The sequence below is a fragment of the Vanellus vanellus genome, assembly GCF_965231255.1.
Source record: "Vanellus vanellus genome assembly, chromosome: 3".
Classification (NCBI taxonomy): Eukaryota; Metazoa; Chordata; class Aves; order Charadriiformes; family Charadriidae; genus Vanellus; species Vanellus vanellus.
The window spans coordinates 7958597-7965909 of NC_138907.1; the positions used below are offsets into that span (position 1 = coordinate 7958597).

Genomic DNA, 7313 nt, shown 5'->3' on the forward strand with positions numbered 1-7313 from the left:
GGGTGCAAGAGCACAGCACCCAAAACCCCAATGCATTAGCCTCAGCAGATTTAACTTTTTAAAGGCATGTACTTTGCTTTATCTAGCACTTAATATTTTTTTTGTGTGTGTTGATGGTGTTACCTGATTCCTGACCTCTCTAACTACACTAGTGCTAGCGTTACGGCTGCTGCAGTTCTGCTGCTGGGGAGGGCTCCTGCACTGGTAAAGCTTATTTGATTTTTCTGAATGAAAATAAGCTGCCCAGTGTGCCCCAATATATAGCAGTAAAACACTGGCTGCAGTAAAGAGGATTTGGTGTTTTAAAGCAGTAATATTTTATTATAGTGTAAGCGAGTCTTCAATGAGGTAATAGTCACAAAAATGCCAATATTGCAGCCAAAACGCCTTTATCAGATAGATATGAGAAAAAAGAGATGCTGATATTTTTGTGCTGGCTATCTGTGTTGATAAATGCAAGTTTAATTACTCTCTATAGCTTTCATTTGGACTAAGTATGCTTCTTTATTTCCTTCTCCCATTAGAAATATAACATTACTGAGAAACAGTATTTCAATATTAGTGTCCACCTTCCCTGTCCCTTGCGGTTGTGCATCAGTCTGTACATTTTAATTCTCCTTTAACTCTTGCAATTTAACTTCTCTAAAGTTCAGAATGACTTAAAATTACTTTTGGGATATACGTTTTGTCTTGTAAAGCTTCCTGGCAAACTGCTTGCCTGCACCAGGGAAAGCTTGCAGCAACTGGCCGTCTGAACCTACTCCAAGCTTTGAGCAGGGACAACTATAACTCAGTTTCTTTATGATAAACCTCGGGGAACTAGGTAACTGAAGGGATTCAAAGCATCCTTCCTCTGAGGGGATGTTACATTCAACAACTGGCTTGAATCCTGGCCCTGACTGGTCTCCTGGGTACAGCAGCCCTTAAATTCAGGATCAGACTCTTTAGGCCCTTCAGGTCAGCACAGAGGGTTCCTCTAGATCCCCTACCTTGGGTCTCTATGGATGGACACACATCTGCAGCCACCTTCTTTGGGAAACAGCAGAGAAGCTGGACTGTATAGCTGTCAGCAGAAAATTTGGGTAGAACTGCTTTTTCAAAATTTGGGATTCAAGAGTAGGCTTCAATGGCAATGCTAATGCAGTCTAAATGGCTCACTCAAATCTCTTGCAGGCTGATACAGTGTCAAAGACTGCCTGTGCTGAGGGGTGGATGTGCGTAAGCCTCTGTTGACCAGGACAGTGGACCCAGGGCCAGATGAACACCTCACAGCATGGGTGGAGGCTGAACCAACCCTGACATATGGAAACAGTCCTCTACAACTGAACAGCCAGGTAAATTGTCTGGAGTCTAATGAGTGTGTGCTCGATCTAATCAGAAAGCTTCCAAAACTAATGATGTTGCACCTTCAGAGTTACATCATTGCACAACATTTTTCTCAGGCATATAATAGTCTCTTAAACAGATGATATACTCTTGGAGGTCCCCGATCCCCATGCCACGTGCATTAGAAATGTGGCTAGCAGGTCAAGGGAGGTGATTCTGCCCCTCTACTAAGCTCTGGTGAGACACCACCTGGAGTACTGCATCCAGCTCTGGGACCCCAACATAGGAAAGACATGGACCTGTTTGAGCAGGTCCAGAGGAGGGCCAAAAAGATGATCAGAGGGCTGGAGCACCTCTCCTATGAGGACAGGCTGAGAGAATTGGGGTTGTTCAGCCTGGAGAAGAGAATGCTCTAGGGAGGCCTTATAGCAGCCTACCAGTACCTAAAGGGGGCCTACAGGAAAGCTGGGGAAGGACTTTTTACAAGGGCATGTAGTGATAGGGTGATGGGGAACAGCTTTAAACTGGAAGAGGATAGGTTTAGATTAGATATTAGGAAGAAATTTTTTGCTCTGAGCGTGGTGAGGCACTGGCACAGGCTGCCCAGAGAAGTTGTGGATGCCCCATCCCTGGAGATGTTCAAGGCCAGGTTGGATTGGGCTTTGAGCAATCTGGTCTAGCCCATGGCAGGGGGCTTGGAACTCTATGATCTTTAAGGTTCCTTCCAACCTAAACCATTCTATGATTAGAAAACCTGGTAATCCAGTCAATGTGAATAGGGCTGCAAGTAGGTAGGCATCAGGCACTTTCCAAAGCTTGAGGAATAGAAAGGGTCCCTGAGCTAAGGAAGAGCAAGCACAGTCATACAGAGGCCTGGCTGTTATGCCTTAAGGTAGCTTGGGTGATTAACTGTGAAAGTAGGATAAAGAGCATTGTACAGGAGACAAATAACTCTTTATGTAAGACATGACCCAGGGCACTATGCCAGGCTACCACAGCCAGATTTGGAAGTATTCAGTGTTTTGTGTATCACGATGGAAACTTTTGAAAAACAGACTTCCTCTTCAGTACACATGAGTGACACCTGGCAATTTGTACACTGCCATCGTGTTAACCTGTGCTCCTCTCCGTCCCTCCCTACTTCTGCAGGCACAACACTGGAGCAGCAGTAGGGAGGAGCTGATTTGTCCCAGGGGGTTGTGGTCCGTGTTCACCAGGACTGCAGGACAGGGCCTCTCAAAAATGTGAGTGTAACGATTGAGACCTAAGGACCTGTCAGTGTCAGCTTTGAGAACAGCAATGATTTCCAACTATTTCTTCTGTCTATACATCCAACACTCAATCAGTCTAATTACTGCTGGACCTTTGCCCATCATGTTATGAAATGCTTCAGAGGTTAAAGAAAAAAAAAAAATCAAACTGTGGTCTAAACCTCAGAAGGAAGAAGACATCTGTCAGGACAAGCTCTTACCAGAAATGGTATAAAGAATCCTTGTTTACCAAATCTTTCAAGTCTCTATCTAGTTCAATGGCACAGTCCTCATTAGAAGAGCAAGAGAGCAACTGAAAAGCCCTCAGCCTAACTAATTAAAAGCAGTGGCTTTGTATGCTGTGGTGTGGCAGGCATTTATATGTTGGATTTTATTTTATTTCTTTTTTTTTTTTTTATCTACCAATGGTAAAGGGAAGTTCCTTCCATGGTGATAATTCTGCCCCTGTATCGAAATGTGAACAAAAGGAAACCTTCTCCATTGGACTTGGATTTATTCCCATCATTTGTAAACAGTGTTAACATAAAGATAACACGTGCAGTGAGTGTGTCATGAGTTACCATGAGTGATAAAAGATCTTAAGGCAGTTAGAAGGCAGTTTGCTCTTCAATATACTATTTTTTCTTGAAAGGTATATTCTCGAAGACGTATGTGAGAGCAGAAAAGAGTTAAAAAATAGCATTGCAGTCCCCTGCACAGAAAATACACAGGAAAGTGAAATATAGCTGACCTGTAATGCAACTGAGAGCATCAGTCAAGTGAAACAGATGGAGCATTGCAGCAGTTCTTCCATTTAGCAAACATGGTAATAATGACAACCACTGTCACCCTTTTCCTGAGAACTGAGATAGGGTTGGGGACAATAACCTGCAGCAGCTTGAAATGTCTTACAGCCAGGTCTCCTCCTGAGCCACAGCTGATGTGATGCCTGCCCTGGGATGGCCACCACTCACTGATTTCAGTGAAAACTAAATTGTTTACAGCCACACTGCAAAATCACTAACTTAGATCCCACCACAGCATGGCTTTGGCTCTCAGGTATTTCTCCCCTGCCTATCCCTGGTATAATTTCTGCAGGGGATTCATTACAAATTAATTCTTTCTACTTTTTTATTTCCAAGGACTGTCAATTGACATTCACAACCATTCACAGTCTCTCCGTTGCTCCCCAAGCTTTGTATTACACCTCAGCGGTCATTTGCACTGCCTGAATCTGGCCTGTACTTCAGCTCAAGGGAAAAACTACACATTACTTGAGTTTTGGAGAAAGACTGGAGAGTTTAGCTGTGAATTTTTCTTGTGTTGTATGTCTTTGAGGTTCATTGATATTATGCTTTGCAAATGACAAAACAACGTTGCTATTTATTAAAAACAATAGTGCTCTCATTTTGATGGAAAAACAATGGCGCAGGGGTGATGATTACTAAATATAACTCCCACGTCTTCCCCAGGGCCTGGGCAGAGCGAGGTGGAGCTCGGCGGCAGAGTGTCCCTGATCATTCCATGGATATCGGCCTCTGCGGCACCCGGGGTCCATGTCAGAACTCTTTCCTCCAGAGGCCAGGAGCTGAGTCTACAGTTTCAAGCAGGGTAATCACCTTTCTGAGGCAATAACGAGCGCTTCCAAAAAGCAGCTGTTTAAGATGGCCAGGAAGCAATGACAAGAATGTGGTTAAAAGTTTGGTCTGTGAACCTGGCTGCTGCACATGGCAGGGAATAGACACCTTTTGACAAAACACCAGCCGGACACTTTGTATTTTTTTTGATTTGTGTTTTTCTTTGTTCCCAACCTAATCGCCGCTTGCACTATTATTTTGCAAAAGTATACGTAGGAGATAAATTATGCTTATTCAGGGAGAGCCATATGTTTAGGCTGTTTAAAATGCGGAGGGTATGTTTTAAAGTCTGTAAACACAAAGAGGTCAGAAACCAAGAGTTTGTGCTGAAGTTATCTGCAGCACTGACTTCTTCTGCGCTTTATGTTAACTATGCCCCGGGGTACTAAGCGGGCATGTTATGAGTGGAAGAAGCAGGTCTGAGGAAGGTGCGTTGGGCACAGCACAGAGCCTTTTTTACAGCCTGCAAACGCTGGCCTCGTGCTACAAACTGGTCTGCTGTTGCCATCTGCTGGAAAAATCCTCGTGTAGTCAAATACAGTTAGGAGGAGCCTATCTGTTCTCGTTACAGAAATACTTGTTCTTTTGTGCTTTTTAAGACCGGCTTTTTCCCTGTAGGTCCTGTATGATGTGCCAAAGAACTATGTATGCACCAGACATATGTACATATGCACACTGCACACATGGTGTCTGGGCAGCTCTGCACAGCTCTGGGGCGAGTTTGATTTCTTGCATACTCTTACTGCACTCTGCACAGTGAAACACCTTCAACCAAGACCAAGGTAAGAGCAAAACCATTCCTTCCTGAAATGCCTGCTACTAGAGAACCAAAAAATTATCCTTCCAAAGGAAACTTTCCTTCTCTCTTACAACTCTTCCATTCCCCTCACTGCTGTACTAAGCCCACAGGCCTGTTACCTGAGCTCTGCAATGCCCATTCTGCTCATGGTCACATAGGGACCACGTAAACTTTTACACAAGGAGGAGGCCTAAGGATTCTGTCCATCCCAGCACATTAAATCTAGAATTTATTTCTCTTTCTACACTATATTTTCATTTATTTCTTAACACGTACCCAGAGAAATATTTCTGCAGTCCGCTCCTATGGGACTTTCAGGGGCCCTGGATATAGTTTTCTTCTCCCTTGGATAGCTTTTACTTGCAATAGGAGTCTGCAAAAATCCTTTCCTTTTCTTAAAGATTCTGTGGCTAATCATTCTGTAAAATGTAAGAGCGATAATATTGTGGGACAGGCAAAATCTCTTCTTGCTTGCAGGCAGCCTTAAGACAGGTTGCTAATTGCCACAGGCATTCTTAAGACCATGTCATCAGGCCCCAATCTAATCTACAAGGTGTAATTGCCATGGCGTTAAATCCGTTGCTGGTTGCAGGATTCATGAATCTGAGCCAGTGCTAACAAAAGCAGGAAGGTTTTAGAAAGCATCTCTGCTGTTGACAGGGTTTTAAAGTCTTGTACTCAAAGTAGAAGTCAATGGGGTGTGAATCCATCCGCACCAAAGCTGAGAATAACAGGAACCATGACTGCTCTGTCTCTAAGCTCCACTTATGCTACACATAAACTGTCCTGTAATGTGCCTTTGAATTCTGGAGCAAGGGATATTTAAGGCTTAAACCCTGTCCAGAGGTGCTATGGACTTTTTCGGGTAGCACAGGGAATTGTCACAGCCACTTACCAGGTAGAGAAGGTTTAAAGGCAAGGCAAGTTAGCCAATACTACCTTGGGTCTCGGCTATGTTCACTGGCCTCTAGCTGGCTCAGCCTGGGGACAGAGACAACTTGTACCTTTACAAGCCTATTATTTAAAGAACCTTTGTTAACCTTCACTGGCAGAGCTAAGCATCTTCAATTATGCTGATCCACTGCTTTCAAACCAACATACACAGAGCCCAAACATCTGCTGTGGCTTGTAGGACTCCTCATATGAAATAACAAAGACTCTGCAACCTCTCTGTGTCATGCCCTCCCGATTCCCATTCCTTCTTTCTCTTTTACTGCAGCTTTTCCTGTAGATACCAAACACTGCATCAACAGTTTCAGTTGATCCTACCAAGAAAGCTCATGAATGGATACTTGCTGCTCAGTTCAGAAGTGCCTGTGACCCGCTTTTACCCTCTATGTGAGGACTATTTTAGTTAATTATCCATCCAAAAGCTCTTGAACTACATCTTCAGGGCATAAGTATTTCTCAGATGCCTATCTTGACGTAGCTAACGTGCATAGGGAAGGCTTAGAAGTATCAACCTGTCTGCTGTTTTCAAGCTCCTACTTTGTGCTGGGATAACAATGTGTTCAAATGGATTTTGACAGGCTTTCAAACATCATCTCTCCAAGCAGGTCTGTTTCTTCTGGTTAAAGGTTAAAGGAGGCTTTCGAAAGTACTCCTAGCGTGGAGTTACTTAACTGTTTAGGTTGAAAGTGGCCTGCCAGCTTCTGTGAGTGGAAAGTCCCTCAGGAGTTCATTGTACCACTGTTAAGAGGTTGCTGCTTAAATCTTGGTGCTGCCACATTTGCTGAATATGAACAGACAGTCTAAAAATGACCTTACAGCTAATTGTGTGCCTGCTTTGATACACCAGACTATTACTGCAAAGATGTCAGCTGGTACAAATCTACAAGGGCATGTTATCACTGGATAGACTTTAGAAAGAATGGTTCTTTCCCCAGCACTGTTGTCTGCACTGATTTATCCAACTAGATTTTTGTAATATGTATGACAAAATATATATTAAAAAAAAAAATATAAGTTATGTCTGGCATCTCGATCTCCTTATAGCAAATCTAAATGTTCTTGTGGATAAGCAATAAATCCGTAAGCGAGAGTCTATGTGTACAATCAAATATCACTTCCACTTTCAAAGATTTAGCTGTTTCATCAAGCCTGCTGCTCAGAGAGAGACCACGTAGCTAAATAAAAAATTTCATAAGATATATCCATTGGTCTGCACTTTAAGCATGCTGTTCTCATTGCCTGACATCCTTTAATTCCTGTTATGATTGACAAGAGCTCTGCATGCACTATTTCCACCAAATCTGCCTATTTCTGCTCCTGCCACTGACTAATTGTTCTGGCTGTCTCAAG

General features: G+C 43.3%; 1 long non-coding RNA gene across 1 annotated transcript; it reads left to right on the top strand.

Moving 5' to 3' along the window:
• Nucleotides 1-1239: 1239 nt before the first annotated feature.
• LOC309669464 lies at nt 1240-3256 on the top strand. Its single transcript, XR_014268912.1, has 3 exons — nt 1240-1334; nt 2476-2570; nt 3229-3256. It is a non-coding gene; the product is annotated as an uncharacterized lncRNA (long non-coding RNA).
• The last annotated feature ends 4057 nt before the right edge of the window (nt 3257-7313 follow it).